This window comes from Lissotriton vulgaris, unplaced genomic scaffold (genome assembly GCF_964263255.1).
Source record: "Lissotriton vulgaris unplaced genomic scaffold, aLisVul1.2 SCAFFOLD_360, whole genome shotgun sequence".
Lineage (NCBI taxonomy): Eukaryota > Metazoa > Chordata > Amphibia > Caudata > Salamandridae > Lissotriton > Lissotriton vulgaris.
Window position 1 is genome coordinate 25,013 of NW_028249489.1, and position 18,325 is coordinate 43,337.

At 48.7% G+C, this 18,325-nt stretch overlaps 1 protein-coding gene across 1 annotated transcript in view; it reads right to left on the reverse strand.

The window, feature by feature from the left end:
• The window catches only part of LOC147663560 (serine/threonine-protein kinase Nek6-like), a gene marked incomplete at its 3' end in the record, with an annotated part of 502,329 nt that overhangs the window by 20,718 nt on the left and 463,286 nt on the right, over positions 1-18,325 (reverse strand). The window lies entirely within an intron of this gene.

Here is an 18,325-nt window from a genome sequence, read left to right on the forward strand (position 1 = left end):
CCGACCATCTCACTGAGTTACTTGCGTACTCACACACACTCTCTGCGCCCATCTTAATGGGTGCTGACAGAACTGTTTGTTTTTTAATACCATTTAACTCATTGCTGCAGATCCCCCTAATTAACAAACATTATAAAGATATGCCTAACTGGATTTGACATTTTTGAATGGACACCAATTATATTTTGCATGAATTTTCCTAATTACCGAGTGAAACATATTTAATGCCTAAAACAACAAATGCTTTGAAGATTTTGCCCAGAGCAAGACATGGACTGCAAACAGCACCCGTTCACAGTAACACGCACTGTTGATAGATAGGCTGCACATTGACAACACCGTGTAGCATGCAAGGATCACGCGCCACTCTCTGTTTAGAATAAATAAAACGTGTAATGCTAAGTATTTGCTTCAAGAACGTTTCAGCCACTTCCACTAATACAATGTGTACTGCACGGTGTTCATATTAAAGTAAGGAGCATTTCCTGTCCTAGATTTAATATCAAACAGATGGATATGCAAATCTTCAAAAGGTATTTTTTCTTAAATTTAAGTTGTCTGCACAACTCGACTGTGAGCAATGAGTGCATCGTATGTATAGCTGTCACAACTAGTGTGCAAAAAGGTGATCATTTGTACTGATTGCAGGTTTTGACTACATGTAGTGAAAATAGTGCTATTTTTTTCGTTAAAGAGAATGGGTTAAAACAATACAGGCACAAATAAAGTAAAAAATATTAGTAAATGTCTGCAACGAAGTTGTGCATTCTTCAGTTTTTGCCTTTAATATAGGCTTCCGTGTATTTCCTGACAGATAATATTCTAAAATACTATTTCTCGTTCTATTAAAATCACGCATAATGACGAGGCGCACCAAAGCCAGGTGACACACTGCAACTCAGCCCCACGAAAAGTGAATTTGACACCCTGCAAATTCTCTACTTTTCAACAAAACACAGAACAGCACCTCTCAGCGCTGCGGATTTATACAGACAAAATGCTATTAATGTCAGAATATTAGCGCAATTCTCATTAAGGAATTTAAGAGAGGCTGCAGCGGCCCGCGTGCAGCAATCCTCTAAATGTCACGTCTGATCAGCTCCAGATGACATTTAGCAGGAAGTCTAAATTCTCAGGCGAGTTGCATAGCAGCAGTCTGCAGCGTCGCCTTTATCATCCCTCATAAATAATGGAGCAGGCTGACAGAGATAGTCATGTTTTTATCACGATTGCACCTTCAGACTGCTGTTACTGCACTTCCTATTGTCTCCTGGATGCAGAATTTATTCACCCTGCACTATGTCTTAATAGACACAAAGATGCTCTTTCGTGACAATTATTCCTGTGATGTGTTTCTCACACCTCCTGGGTGCCAGGGATTTAACAGGTCAGGTCTCTGAGTGGCGATAATGAATCTGCAGTTATTTGTGCACTCTCTAAAGTAAGAAGGAGAATGCGTGCTTCTAGCCAGTGACCTTGGGCCTGCGACCTTGAAAAGAGGAGATCAAGATGGAGAAGTCAGCCACATGGCACATAAAAAGGGCATTCTTTGTGGGATTCTGGCCTGTGGTGTAAACACAGCATGTTGTACGTGCACACTTAGGGATGTGATGTCCAGAACAGCAAGTTAAGCTTCTATATATATAAAAAAAAAACAAGGCAAAACTCTCACCATTTGACAAGACATGTCACTTTCAAAACCTATTATTTCTATTCCCTTTAAAGTGTGCGGTCCACCTATGCCAAGCATCCGAGTCAGATTTTCAGGATCTAAACTGATAAGTACAGTTATTCAATTTAAATCACTTGTATTTCAAGCCATGTTATTCTTTGAGCCAGATATGAAAAAATTGATCTCGACCTGACTGACCTACGTTGACCCAAAAACCACAATTCTCCCAGCAGGGACAACAGAGTTTCATCAGCCACTGGCTTGAAAAGGAAGCTGTTCCATGCCAGCAGACAGGGCAATGAGATAGCATTTCTCATGAAGGGTTCATATTTGTCACTGGTGTCTCCATTGGTAGGCAGATGTGTATACCTGCCATACAGCATTATTCTTCTGTGAGCCCAAAGATCTACCTTAAAGTTGAATGATGATAAAGAATGAATGGATAACAGCTGGAAGGTTGTTCGAGGGGGTTACACTGAACTCACGCTTGCCGTCACTAACCTACCTGCTAAATTTAGGTAGGTTCCTTTAATTTCTGCAGCAAGGTAGAGTGCTGTGTGTTACAGCGTATTAGGCACTGGTGAATGAAAAATATCCAAGTATTACATTCGAACGGCAGGGATGGAATTGCCGCCATAACGAAGTCAGAAGCCTCCAAACACTTGACGGCAAAGAAGACCCGCAATTGAAGCAGCGGACGCTGCAAGCAAGTTTAATGAATTGCCTAATACAGTGGCACGGGGTGTTGAGGACACTTTAACGCTTGTTTGTGGAACAAACAGAAAGGCAGCAGCCAATTAATTTTACACGACGATTGGTACATTTCACAGGAACAACCGTGGATCATGTGGATTCATGGCTGTCGTTTCCAACCTGGACCCGTTCGCGCAGCGCTAATCAGTGATTTCTGTGTATGACGTATGGATTGTGGCATATATGGATCTCAACCATATTCTGGATAACTGAAGAAAGTTGTTGGTCCTGAGGAGGACCCTTAAACAGTCGGGGTTCGAAACGCGTCGACCGACCTGGTGCCTGGTCACCCAGAAGTTAATATTGTATATAGGAAAACAATTACTTCGAGAAAAGACTTGATTAACTCAAATTGTTGTATTCTTGTTGCTTTAATCGTCCAATATTCATTTAAATGTGACAAAGGGACCTTTGTTGTAGGATGGATGTTTGTGTGAATGGGACTTGAATGTGAAATTGGCCAAGTGTATGGGATATATATTGATAAGAAGTTTTGTGAATATTTCATAGTTTGTTTATATTTTGTCTCATTGTAGTGCCCATGTTCGTTTTGTACTGAAATGCACAACAAATTATGTCGTTCTTCGAAAAAATAAATGAAGATTGAAGAGTTTGTTTTATGACTAAGGTGCAATTTTTAAAGCAGAATTTCATGCTTTTTTTCATGAAATCGGTTAACAAATAAGGGAGTAGTCAGTCTCAGCATTGGCATTTGTTCTGTTCTATAATTGTAGGGCTCAGCCTTGCTGAGTGAGAGCCAAGACCCATCACTGTTGTTAGACTTCACACTTAGGGTGTCACCCTGAAGTATACAAAGAAGTGATTCCTCCCTTCTGTGTGTTTGATGTACGGCCCTAAGTGGCTAGCTACACCCGAGTACGAGCCCCAGTCAGGGCAAAACTGGTCTTGGGATGCTTGTGTTCCTGTTGGACATGGTGGACAAAATAATGATGGGTTGGATTGGTACCCCGCACAATTGCCGCAAATGGTGATTCTTTAAACAAGCATCCTCCCATCACCTTTTTTTGTGTTTGGTGACAAATATCAGCCATTAAGAGTAAAATGGTCTGATGGTGTACTCTCTCCCCCCCACCCAAGTTCTAACAATTCTAACCAGAGTAAAAAACGTGGCTGTAAGGTTACTGGAGGGTGTTCTACCTGAAGATTTTGCTTTTGATAAACAGTTTTTTTTTGTTTTAACCAACAAACTTGACTAATAAGACATCCATGGCATATGTTGAGTATGATACAGGATGAAATTAGACCAACCAGAGCAGTAGTGCAGAAATGATACAATACAGTTCAGTTAAGTTATGGTGATTCATTGTAACCCTAAAACATTGGACCCAACCATTTGACCCACACCTGCCCATGCTTTTGGGGGCATCATCATGCCTCAAAGACCACACGCTCCTGCTGAGCGCACCAATCCACTCGACACCTCCACTGTGAAAGAGTCCGGGGAGTAGGCAATTACCACCTCACGGCTATGTCTCGTTTTGCAAAAACAGGGGGGGGGGCTCTGCCCAGAAATGCTCTTTTGGCCCTTGTGCCCCCAGTACCCTTAAACACTGCGAGAAGGATTTTTAAGGGGGAAGAGAGGAACCTCCCATCCCAGAACATCAGAAAGGTCCTGGGTCGACCCTGTCCAATAACGATGTCTAACTGAAAAAGTCGACACAATCTGAAAGAAATAAGCTGGCCCAACTCCGCAACAGGGACAGGTTGAGCCAAGGTGCAGGCCCACTCGGCATAGACAGGTGGGGGAAAGATATGCGGAATATAGATAATAGGTAGGTACAAATTGTAGTTTCAAGGAGATTGTTTGCGAGGGGCCACCAGGCGTCCCACCTCTCCTCCTACTACAAATGGCCCACCGAGCTCTCCCAGCAGGTTTTAAGATGGTCCAGGGACCCAGAGGAATTAATGACGAGGGTACGATAAATGTGGGAGATGCCTCCATGGCCAGACTGCCCATTAGAAGTTTGGTTTCCAAGGGGTTGAACTAATGGAGGGGGTCCATTCTGGGACCGGGAATGGAGGGAACGTCGGAGTTGGAGATATCGATAAAATTGGGTTTGAGCAAATGTAATCGTCTGCTGCAGGTCCTGGAAAGAACGCATGTGAGTTCCTGACCACACATCCCCCATTCGCGAGATCTCTATAAGATCCCATGCTCGAAATCCATGGAGTGTCGCCACCTCCCCCAACCTAGTACCTAGTTTGTTGAGTACGCCTAGCCTCCCATTGTGCATGCCGGAGAGCTGCTCTCCATGCAAGAAATACCACTTTGGTTACCAACGGCATACAGTTCGGAACTAGGTAGTCATAGAGCATTGCTTACAGACTGGGAAAGTCTAGTGAGAAGAGTTCTACATAATAGGCAGGGTCGAACCATCCCCCGTTGAACCAGTCATGGATGACAAGAAGATGGGAGGACAAGTAGTAAAGAGAGATTGGGCATACCCAGACTGCTATGAAAAGGATCTCGCTGAGAATGTGAAAAGCCTAAATGGGGTCGAGAGCCCCGCCATAAGATAGTCTTCATGAACCCATTCAACTTGCGAAACCACTTATGTGGCAGCTGAAGTGGTAAATGTTGGAAACTATATCAAAATCTTGGTAGGATCATCATTTTGTATAATGCGATGCATCCAAAACATTAAGAGTAAGGTGCTGCCATCTTATCAGGTCTGCCTGTGCCCTCCGGAGTAGAGGCTGAAGGTTAAGAGATCAAGTGAGTTACGGGTGTAGAGCGGCCATAACGCCCAAGTATTTAAAACTATGTAAGTGGAGAGGGATAGTGGTCTGCCAGTCAAATCAATCCCTAGAGGACACCAAGGGGACCAGCACAATCTGTAGGGGTTTATCCTCAGACCCGAGGCCCGTTCAAAGCTCTCAAGTAATTGGAGACACGGAGGGTCACTTTTAGCCAGGTTAGCAAGGTATCGGGGAACATCATCCACATACAAAGCCATGCGGTCCTCGTGGCCAGTACTCCAGGCCCATCCGCTATAGGGTGGATCTGTACCGATAAGCTGGGCCTGTGGCTCCTTAGCTAAAGTGAAGAGGGGGGGACAGATGGCAGCCCTCCCTTGTCCCCCGTTCTATAGAAAGAGCGAAGAGGACGCTGTTAACCCGTACTCGTGGGTTAGAATTAAGAACCCGAACCAAATATAGAAAGCGCAGACCAAAGCCCACCCGGGCCAACACTAGTTGAAGTTAGCCCCAGTCCACTGTGTCATACGCCTTTTTAAAGCCAATATGGAGTAAGGCCAGGTATTGTGGCAGTCGGCGACGGACAGCCAAGGCCACGTGGAGGCGGCAAAGACAGTGCTGCATACTGGAGGGCATAAAGTCACATTGGTACGGTTGTATCAACTTGCCAATTCCATGGTGTTGACCTTGGTCTCACAATTAAGCAATGATATAGGGTGGTAATTGGAGCAAGATGTAGAGGGGGGCTGCATCTCTGGTGTCACCACTATGGCAGCGGAGTCAAGTTCTCCCAGGAAAGATCCGGCCTGGCAGACCTCTTTATATAACGACAAGAGGTAGGGGAGCAAGGTTTCCTGAAACATGGGATAGTATTCCATGGAAAAGCCGTCTGGATCAGGAGTTTTCACACAGAAACCAGGCCAGGCAGTGCATCCCCGATTTCCTCCGCAGCAAAGGGTTCATGCAATGGGCAAGAGTCAAAGGGAGAGAGACCAAGAAGAGGTATTGAGTCAAAGAAAGCCATGTCATTGTCCATCGGAAAGTAGTATAGTGTCTTATAATATTGGGCAAAAGTTTGTGCAATCTCTGGAAGAGTATTGTCTCAAGCAGCCTGCACCATCCCAAATCTCGGGCACAATCCTATTCGCTTGTTGATGGGAAGTCAACCAATAGAGCAACTTCCCCTTTTTGTTGCCCCTGCCATAAATGGTAGCCATTGTGGCCCACCAAAGTTGGTTGGCTGCTTCAAGGGAGTGCCGTCTGATATCTTCCAGGAAAAGAACTAACTGCTGGGAGAATTCCTTCTGGGGGTTCAGTGCCAGGATTTGATCCAGGCGGAGAGCGCAAGCTTCTTACAGTAATAATATTGGAGCATTCACGCTCCCGAGTTCCAATCGAGCATTTGCCGAAACCCACGTATTTTTGCTTTGCTAGCCGCCCAAAGGGTGCCAGTGTGTGCAACCAACCCGTATTGTTGGAAAAGTAAGTTCGAAGTTCGGTACTTAATGCACAATCAAAGATCTTATCCTGGAGTTACCAGGCATTAATACACTACATAGGGCGCATTCCAGGAGGAGATTGTCCAAGACAGAGGAGTAGAGGTGAGTGATCTGAGATACCCCGTGGCAACATTTCTATTTGAGTCACTAACTGACAACCTGGGGCAGGTAACAAAATAATATCTATGCAAGAGTGGGTATGATGGGCTGTGGACATGTGGGTGAACTGACGGAGCCCAGGGTGCCAAGAATACCAGGCATCACAAAGTCCCAAAGCATCAGCCGAGTCAGTAAGGTGGCAGGCCCCAGCACGTCTTGAAGCAGCAGAGGCTTTCATACTGTCCAGGTCAGAGTTTAAGACCGCATTAAGTCACACCCTAATATTGTAAGTCCCTGTGGGAGGCGTGCCAGAAGTTCTGCGAGGTCTCTAAGGCACGCAGATAGAGATGTGAGAGAAACATAGACACATATTAAAACAACTATTCTCCCATCCAGTGATCCCTCTAAAGCAATAAAGCGTCCCTGTGGGTCAGATATTACGTTGGAAACTACAATGGGAAAGGAGGGGCGCAGAAGGATAACCACACCTCTCAGTCCCAGGAATATCCTGCGTACTATCATACCATTTACGGGCCAGGAAGGAATAGTGCTCACCCAAGAGGGGAGTCTCCTGCAGCAAAAGGACCTCAGGAGGTGGCGATGGGCAAACATGAAGATTGTGGCTCGCTTCACCCAGTCTAACAGACTATTAACATTCCATGATAAAACCTGGAAAGTCATGTGCTGGGGGTACTGAAAGCATTAGGGCAGGGGTCTCCAAACCGGTCCTGGAGGGCCGGATCCATGCCAGATTTTTTGGATATCCCCATTGAGATACATGTAGTAATTTTAAAAATCTGGCATGGATCCGGCCCTCCAGGACCGGTTTGGAGACCCCTGCATTAGGGTGTGCCCCAGGACCCTCAGGGTCGAGTATTGCAACAAATAGGGTAACAGCTGAACAATATGAGTAATCAAAGCCTCAAAACTGTAGTCACAATTATTACAATAAAATGTGCCAGAACCTCAAAGGGAAAGAGAAAAGTGAGCAATAAACAACATGCTGTAAAGAAACCCCAGCCCTCCAACTCCCACCCCTCCACGCACTTCTACCCTAGAAGCATTTGTCACCCGGTAACAACAATACAAAAGTAAAACCAATATACATTCCATTACAAAATCGTCAAGACGGACGGACGGGGGGGGTGGGCAGACTCCATTGTTGAAAAACATCTGAGCGACAGTTGCCGCCATCAACAGACAGTCAAGAGACCCAGGGAAGTACTCATGGATGCACCACCGGCAAGGACAAATGGGGGAGATCGGAGGAATGAGGAGGCATATAATCAATGCAGCACTAATTCAGTTAGATAATGAGGCTGCGAAAGAGATCAGAGTCTTCACCAAGGGTGGGTGGGTCCACAGATGGTGAAGATGAATGTCTTACTGCGCTCAATTCCTCATGTTCCACCCCTGAGGTGGCGCTCACTACAGGTCGAGCAGATAGTCTTGACTGTGTCTGCGAAGGACAGGCTGGTGAGATCGTTCTGGCAGTTCTGTGCCCCATCCGGGAGTGAGAACGCCGCCTACGGAGCCCAGGCAGTGATTGAGAGGTCGAGGCCGCAGCATTCCTCCGACGGTTGTTATGTTATGTTAAGTTGTTTTGTAAAGCGCACAGCTACTCAGCAGAGTGTTCTGGCACTAGGCAATGGGAAATGGAACAGGCAACTGGATTAGCTGTTAAAAACGCAGGTTTTTAATTTCCTCCTGAATATATCCAAGCCGTAGGTCTGTTGGGAGTCTGTTCCAGTAGAGTGGTCCCAGATAGGAAAAGGATCTTCCACCTATTCGGAGACGATTGATGCGGGCACTCTTGCCTGGTACGCTGAAGATGAACAAAGGGCGTGTGTAGAAGTGTATTCTCTGATCCTCTCACTGAGATCGCATATTCCCGTCTTGTGCAATGCCTTGTGCATGAGGACCATAGCCTCAAAGACCACCCTTTTTTTCACTGGGAGCCAATGAAGGGCCCTCAAGAGCGGGGTCATGTGGGACCTAGGTGGGAGTTTGAGTAGGACTCTAAAACAATTCACCATTTGTTGGGGCCCCGCACCCACAGTGGTTTCAGGGACGCCAATGACGTGGATATTATTACGCCATGAGCGATTTTCCTCATCTTCAGCATGAGCATGAAGTTCCGAGGTGCGAGCCAGTAGAGTAGAGACCTGGTTCTTAAGGGTGGCTACCTCATCTTCAACCATGATATTCTGGATTCATCCTCTGTGGTCCAGGTGGTGGCATTACTGAGATCCTGTCGCAGTAGTGCCACGTCCATCCTCACCTCGCTGACCCCAGCGTCCACCGCTGTCTGTGATGTCTGGATCGCCTGTAGGATAACTGCAAGTCCGGTAGGTGGAGCATTTATTTTATTTATTCATTAAGGAGTTTTATATAGCGCTAGCCTGACCCGAGGGTATCGGAGCGCTTCACAACAGTTTTTGAGTTAGTGGATTTATGATCGGCAGGTGGGTCCACCGGAACATCGTTGGACCCTGTAGTATATTGATCCATGCATATTTGTGTCAAAGTGGAGCAAGAGGATTTGTCCTTGCCCATGGCCCACGGTACTGTTCATAGTACAGGGTTATCTACCGGACACATACCCTAAGGCCCAACTTGGCACTTTGAGGAGTCAAGAGCATGAAGGAACAGATCCAGGGGTCACAACGGAAGCAGAAAGCCTCCAGCACCTCAGCCCCAGGAGGCCCGTCGGAGACAGTCATAGCAGGGCCTCACCATCCCCAGCACACCAAGCTCCCAGGGAGGCACACTGTTACGGGATTGGTAAGCAGGTCAGAGGCACAGGTTCAGCGTCTAGGCTGTATTTCTTTAAGGTCCACCTCAACATCGTGGGCAGTCCACCACGGGCCAGTCTCCTCAGTGCAGGCCCACCGAGGTGTAGGCCTGGCCATATCTCCCCACAGCTACTCAGCTGATGTTCTCCCCGAGGGGAGCCAAGCGTTATTGGGGCTTGTTCTCCGGCCAGACGAGCTTCGAATCACAGCAGGTATGCCCAGGCCACGGGGCGCGGGCCCCCAGCCCAACGTGTAAGCAAGCTAGAGGGAGAACCGCCAGCATGGGTACACGGCCCTTTGACAGGCTATCCGCGGTCCTGGCTGCGTGCCAGCCCCCACTAGCTGCACAGGGAGGACAGCGGCTCACGGGGGAGCCAAGGTGAATATCCAGGTTCACAGAAAGCGTAATGGGGGGCCCTGTAGGCTCTGAACCGGCCGTGCAGGGAACCCACCTTGACAGGGTTGTTGGTAGACCTCCTTCACAGAGCTACCGTCTGGGCTCCGGTGTCCTCACGGTGAGCTGCCCGAGCGGGTCCTCTCTCTGCGGTGTGAGATGCATGGAGTGTCCTTTGCCAGTGCCAACAAAGCACCCAGGAAAACAGCGAGAGTCGCAGGCCACTCAGCAACTCAGGCTCCCGGTGTCCGGGCCTAATGTGGGCCTCACCGCGTCCTCGGGCACACTGCCTGCAATGGTGGACCTCTGCTGCCCGAAAGGTCGCCGCATTGTAGGCACTATCCTCAGATGCCAGGGATAGGCATAGGAGGGCAGCAAGAAATCCGGAATACTGCTGGATAGCAGGAGTCTGGACGGAGCCGATCTAGGAAGCGACCGCCATGTTGGCTGCCTCAACCACACCTCCTTATTTGAAGGTTTTATCCAAGACTGTGTTGGTCTACTGAGGCTTGCCAAAATTCTGGTGGTGTGCTCCTCAGAAGTAGGCTATAATGCTTAACTAAATGTCATGTGACTTAATATTTACTTTCAATTTTTAATCAACTCACACAATTCTGAATATGTCGTCTTTAGCTCTACTTACAAACCTGAAGCTCAATCTTCCTTGCAGGCACTAAACAATTCATTCATAGAAAATAAGAAAAATATAGGAACATTTGGCAGAATTTATCAAAGAACGGCATAAAATACGGCATCTCAGAAAACTGAAAAACACAGTCCAACTGCATCATCAAAAAGGATCAAACCCCCAGAACTAGACATAAGAAACATTACAGGCAAAGTCAAACAGTCTGACTTTGAGCTGCGTGTGTTAAAACCCAGCTTCCGACAGGAAGACGAGATAACATTAGTAGCTGGTAAAAGATAAACTATAAATTTCCATGAATGAGATATTACAAGCGTGGGACTCTGAAATGTTCATATTACGCGTTTCTCAGAAATGAATTAGAATGTGCCTCTGTCTATCAATTATCGGGTCCTACAGAGGGCTGTAGGTGATCAAACAAAAGCTAATTGCGATTAATAGCCAAGAAACAAAAACAATACCAGGGATTGCAAATGGACGTCTATGGAAATAGAACCCTTTGACAGATAAGTGCTGGGACTGGACACCAAACAAGCATAAAAACAGTCTAGAATGCTAAACATATTAGGGAAAACAGTTGTTTTTAGGTCTCGGCCTGCGTAGGCTGCGCTTGCGCAGTCTCGCTGGTGAGAAATTTAGTTTTTCAGTATGGGGGCTTGAACCCGCCCCTCTTCTCCATTGGCTGGCTTCCTAAACGGAGGCCAGCCATTGGAGGAGAGGGGCATCACTCCGTTCAAGCCTGGATTCGGGGAGGGGGGGGAGGGGGGGGGGGTTAGGTTCTTTCTGTTTTCTTTCTCTCCTTTCCCATTGGCTGGAATTTTACATTCCAGCCAATGGGAAGAGGAGAGAAAGAAAACATGCCCCCGAATCCAAAATTGACACTGCGTTTCTCGGAGGCATTCTTGCTTCGCCTCGGAGAAACGTGGTGGTGTTTCCACCACATTGGCTCCTTTCTCCCGGATGCCTGCTCAGACCCCTTTTCTCTTGTTTAATATTTAAATCCCCGCTCCCCCGCCATCCCCCCGCGATTCCCCCCTAAACATAATTGCTGTAGAACACCACTCATGTATTCCCGCACCCAGCCACTCCAGAGGGGAAAGATGTGTCCACTGGCGGGTGAGCCCACCGCCCTGTCCTTAAAGCGCAACTCCCGGCTGCATCGACCACAGCAAGGCCGGGCTCTGGGGCCAGCAGTCCGCCATTTTGAGCTCCCGGTCAGCGAGATCTTCGCTCCCGGGCCGCTGCGAACTCAGCGATAGTCACAGATCTCCCCCAGCGGCCGCGGGCACAGGTTGAAGCCGAAGGGGTCAATGCTGGGTCACCTCTCGATGTCATTCCGGACCTCCGCTAGAATCTTCAGCTGGAAAAGGGCTGTACCGCCTTTACTCAGCAGCTGCGATTCCCCGGCTCACCCGCAACTCTGGACGGCACCGATCGAGTCTCCGGAGGTAGGCAAAGTAGGTGAGCTCTGAGTTTCCCTCGAATTGTCCACCAAACCCTAGTTGTGCTTGCTTACGATTGGCTATTGAAACCCAAATTAGTTTTCCATTGGCTGCGTCTTCCGACAAGTGCAGGGTATTGTACAGTGTCATCGCCTTATGTCAGTGGACTACTACAGTAATGTGTGCAATGATGTTGCCTTTTTCTGGGTGACCGTGTCCACTTGTCTGTCTTGTGACCCAGTATAACTAGAGTCTATATCATCATTAAAGGTTGATTACATTTGCACAGTTTACAGTTTTGCCAGTATGTTTATTTCCTTTTTGCCCTTCTTCAGTTTCTGACAACTAGGTTTGAGTGGCCGGAAGTAAACATTACCCGCAGTGTTTCTAAAGGAAGTGCCATGCCCCGCAGTACGTCAATGTTTGTATACCGCCTGAGCTCGAGTAGAGGCCACTGTTTCCCATCTCGGAGATGGCAGGTGCTTCCTCCGGTGGGGGGACTCTGAAGCCGATGCAGAATGCCATGAAGCTGTCTAATGGCGCTGTCGAGCTGGACGCTGGCTCCCGAGATAAGGGGACAACCCGATAACCCAACAGTGGGAGACCGGATGGAGGGCAGGTGCGCAGGACCAGGGATTGTTGCATAGTGAGCATGGCGTATCGACAGGCAACGGTGTGCTCTGAGAGGCTTACTCAGTTTTATATAGCGCGGTCATTACCCAACGGTTTTAGAGTCCTTTACAAAAGAAATATATTGCATCACATAAGGCACATAGATAAACGTCATACATAATGAATAACAGAATAAAAGCCCAGGTGCAAGGCGAGGAAGGTGCTCCATAATATTGAGGTAAAGAGGTATGTCTCAGGGCAACGATCACTGTGGGTATTGCCGAGGTGTTAGGGTGCTTTACAGTAGAAACCGAATATTACGTTAGGCACATTCATTAAACAGTAAATATTGTGTAAGGGAATTAGAATAGACATAAATATTGAGTAACGCAATGAAACGTGTAAGGCTAACCCTGGAGCGCTTTGCTTTAAAATATTGCTGGATGGTATGATGGTATCATAGGGAGTGGTAGTCTTAAAATCTAAGGGTAACAGAGAATAAAATTGCACACCTTCTCTCCAATATGTCACGGCAGTGAAGCACTATTATAAATCCCATTGCAAAGCAGGGCAAACTGCTTTATGTTAGAAATGATACATTTCTCCCTTGACTCGGAAGAAGTCGACTAATGCCCTCGTAAAGAAATCATGTTCCACAGTTGAAAAACATTGTTCTACTAAAAGTCTTAGCTCAGTCTTCAGACTTGGTGGCGTCTACCAGTGAATAAACCTCTCCCGTGATAGATATGGGATCTTAAAGGCCTGCACCTGTAACACAGCATGCAGTTTCTTAGCTCTTAGTAAGAGTCTCCCAGCTCGAGCCATCTTCTGCACCAAGATGCTCATTCCTTCCTCAATCAGACTTCCGGTCTCACGACCTTCCTTTAGCCTTTTGATCAGACTAGCAGCTTCGTTATTCAGCTATTGCTTTTATTGGAAGTGCAGTATGCATAGGAAATGCAAAGCTACATGGCTGTGTGTGTGGCGCTGTGAGTGTGTGTGTGTGGTGCTCTGTGTGTGTGTGTCGCTCTGTGTGTGTGTGTGTCGCTCTGTGTGTGTGTGTGGCGCTCTGTGTGTGTGTGTGGCGCTCTGTGTGTGTGTGTGTGTGTGTGTGGCGCTCTGTGTGTGTGTGTGTGGTGCTCTGTGTGTGTGTGTGGCGCTCTGTGTGCGTGTGGCGCTCTGTGTGCGTGTGACGCTCTGTGTGTATGTGTGGTACTCTGTGTGTGTGTGTGTGTGGCGCTATGTGTGTGTGGTGCTCTGTGTGTGGCGCTCTGTGTATGTGTGTGGCGCTCTGTGTATGTGTGTGGCGCTCTGTGTATGTGTGTGGCGCTCTGTGTATGTGTGTGGTGCTCTGTGTGTGTGTGTGGCGCTGTGTTTGTGTGTGGGGGGGCTCTGTGTGGGTCTGTGTGTTTGTGTGTGGCATTTGTGAGAGATTAGGCTATTGGCATTGTAAATGACAATGCCATTTTTCAAGCCCAACACATAAATAAAACTGTTGTCATTAACAATGCCAATAGCTCTAACTTTTGCAAAGGCAAGACTGTTGCATTGTAAATGCTTGTTTTCATTACTAGTAATTCGTTCAAAGATTTCTCTTCTGAGTTGGTTCCGGACTTCACTGTTACTGTCACGCAGTTTCAGCCACAATTGTTGGACACCTCTCAGAGTGTGGCCTCCTAGGTGTTAGCTTAGAGTTGGCAAATTACATCTTTACAAATTAAGCACATTGCCCTAACTCGCTCTCATTTTCTGCTTGGGACTGCTGGCGCTCTGCCCTCGACTTGTGGTTGACCAAATTGCATATTTTCTTCACACACGGTACACATAAGGGGCCAAATTCATAAACCTGAAGCAGTAGTGCAGTAGAACTACTCTTGCACAAAATGCTGTTCACTAACCTACGTACAGTGACCTATGCCACTCCTATCTTTTCTGTGTGGAGATCTCTGCATGTGCGTGGCGATCTCTACATACAAAGGTATATGTTTTGGAAGTAAATGTAGGATGGGCGGGGATAATGGATGGAAAATTGGAAGTACTCATAAGTGAGCCTTAGAAAGGGGTACAGAGGGACTGCCAGAGCCCATTCCGGCACGGCATGGACTGTGTAGTCCATGCTGCGCAGGAACTGGAGGGGGTTCAACTGTGCAGGAACAGGGGGTGCATGCCTACGGGGGACTCACCAGTTACCCCAGGCACTGATGCAACATGGGGCCCTCTTAGTTTCCTCACCGCCACTGTTTTCATGGTGGGCTTACCACCAACTCCACCACCCTGATAGACAACCTCGCCAACCTCGGCCTCAGACAACTCGTCACCACACCCACCTACGCCGCTAGCCACACACTGGACCCCGTCTTCTCCACAGGCTCCCACATCGCCTTCAACCACACCACCGAACTCCACTGGACCGACCACAGCTGCATCCACTTCACCTTCAAGAAACCAACCACACACCACCGCACCCAACAGCTACCTCGCCGCTGCTGGAGCAAAGTCACCGACGACCAGTTGATCACCACCCTCACCCAGAACCCACCCACTGACCCCACCAACCCAGATGCCGCAGTCCGCAACCTCAGACAGTGGATCGACGACTGCGCCAACACCCTCGCCCCGCTCAAGAAACCCTCCAACAACCACTCCAGCAAGAGAGCCACCTGGTTCACAGACGAGCTCCAGACCTCCAAACGCGTATGCTGGAAACTGGAGAAAACATGGCTCCAAGAACGCACACCGGACAACCACGCAGCCCACAAGGATGCCACACGCAGACATCACCACCTCATCAGACTAGCCAAGAGATCCTCCTTCCAAAACCGCCTGGATAACAACGCACATGACAGCAAAGAACTCTTCAGCATTGTAAAGGAACTCTCCAACCCCAGTGCCAACACCAACGACATCCCACCCTCCCAAGAACTGTGCGACTCACTAGCCATCTTCTTCCACCGCAAGATCACGGACATCCACGACAGCTTCAACACCACGTCTGCCCCGACTATGCCAGACGCCACCTCCCCTGTGAACACCACCAGCGCCAACCGCCTAACCTCCTGGTCCTACTTCAACGACGACGACACACGCAAGGTCATGAACTCCATCCACTCAGGATCTCCGTCAGACACGTACCCACATCACGTATTCAACAAAGCAGACGCAGCCATCGCACCCAAACTACGGAAGGTCATCAACATCTCCTTCGAAACAGCGACATTCCCGGAAAGCTGGAAGCATGCCGAAATAAACGCCCTCCTCAAGAAACCCAAAGCGGACCCCAAGGACCTCAAGAACTTCCGGCCCATCTCCCTGCTCCCGTTCCCGGCAAAGGTCATCGAGAAAATCGTCAACATGCAACTGACCCGCCACCTCGAAGACAACAACATCTTGGATCCTTCCCAGTCCGGATTCAGATGAAACCACAGCACTGATACAGCCCTCATCGCCGCCACAGACGACATCAGGCGCCAACTAGACAACGGCAAAACATCAACCTTCATCCTCCTGGACCTGTCGGCTGCCTTCGATACGGTCTGCCATCGCAATCTAAAGACACGCATCCTACAAGCCAGATTCCAAGAGAAGGCCCTTGACTGGACCACGTCCTTCCTCTCCGGCAGAACACCGAGCATCCACCTCCCACCCTTCCAATCTGAAGCCACCAACATCATCTGCGGCATCCCCCAGGGCTCATCCCTCAGCCCGACGCTCTTCAACATCTACATGGCCCCCCTCGCACAAGTGGCCCGCCACTACGACCTCAACATCATCTCCTACGCCGACAACACCCAGCTCATCCTCTCCCTCATCAAGGACCCACACACCGCCAAAACAAACCTCCACGGGGGAATGAAGGCCGTTGCCGACTGGATGAGGAGTAGCCGTCTAAAGCTGAACTCGGACAAGACAGAGGTCCTCGTCCTCTGACCCACCTCCTCAGCATAGGATGACTCCTGGTGGCCGACCACTATGGGAACAGCACCTACACCCACCGACCATGCACGCAGCCTAGGATTCATCCTCGCCGCCTCCCTCTCCATGTCCAAACAGGTCAATGCTATCTCCTCCTGCTACAGCACCATCCGCATGCTCCACAGGATCTACAAGTGGATCCCGACCGAAACAAGAAGAACGGTGACACAGGCCCTCGTCAGCAGCAGACTAGACTACGGCAATGCACTCTACACAGGAATCCCAGCCAAACACCTGTCGACTATAACGCATCCAAAACGCCTCCACCCGACTGATCGTCAATTTCCCCCGCCGCAACCACATCACCCCCCACCTGAGAAGTCTACAGTGGCTCCCCGTCGACAAGAGGATCACTTTCAAGCTCCTCACCCATGCACACAAAGCACTCCACAATGCCGGACCAGCCTACCTGAACAGCAGACTCAACTTCCACACCCCCACCCGCCAGCTCCGCCAGCCTCCCCCTCGCCGCTGTCCCCCGCATCCAACGTGCGACCTCCAGTGGCAGATCCTTCTCCTACCTCGCCGCCAAGACCTGGAACACCCTCCCTACTCGCATACGGCAGACCCAAGACCTACTCGCCTTCAGACGACTCCTCAAGACCTGGCTCTCCAAACAGTAGCAGCACATCTCCCTTCCCTCAGCGCCTTGAGACCCTCACGGGTAAGTAGCGCGCTTTACAAGTAGTCTGATTGATTGATTGACCACTGTGAAAACTGTGGCGGTGAGGAAACTCATAATATGCTTGGCATTGCCACCGCCAGCATATTGCGGCCTTAGACCACTGCAAGACCGCCGAGGGATCGTGAATCCCTGGTGTTAGCAGTGGTCCTATGGCGGTCCACTGACAAACTTGTAATAGGGTAGTCGGAGTGCATATGAGGCAGCAGCCACATTGCCACCACAGGGTTGGCGGTCCATCCGACCACCAAATTCGTAATTAGCCCCTTACTCACATTGCGACCACTTAGGAGCCAATATAAACCTTTATCAAACTGGCATTCAGGGCCAGACTGGCCGTAGAGGGCACCAGGCATTTTCCCGGTGGGCCAGAGGGGTAGGGGCTGGTTTTTAGTGGTGGGGGCCAGTTTTGCACCAGTGCTGCAATATCGCCCCCCTGTAAGAATACCGGCAGAAGTGCTTAAGCGGAAGCTATGTTGCTTCTTGCTACATTACTCCGCCCGCGGCCGGTCCGGCAGAATTGCCAGGGCTGGTTTGTGTTCCCAGTCCGGCCCTGCTGGCATTGCCAACAGCACAACCTACACCCTACATAAAAAATAACCTGAGCCCATACTGCCATCGTCCACAACAGGTACTGTAATTATTTCTAGAACTGTCAATTCTACGAAGCTGTCAGCAAAACAAGAACTCAGGATGTATTTGCACAACCTAAGTAAGAAATTGCTGACAATTGGTCCCATTAAAAGCCTACCTCTATCTTTTGTTTAATAGCAATTCTCCCCAGCACAGTTCCCGATGAATTAAAAGCTAAACATACAAAAAGTGTTACCAATAAATCCCGCGATCAATCGGAAATTTCCCTCTAGCTCCAGATTTTTTATTACGATTGTGGAGCAAAAGCAGTATACTATCACATGAGAAAAACCCAGCATGAAAAATAACTGGGAGGAAAAGCTGCACTGCAGCCTGGACCCCTTCCATAACCCCTACCAAACATCAGATGAGTCCCTGCCAGCCAACATTCTCCACTCTATCCTGCAT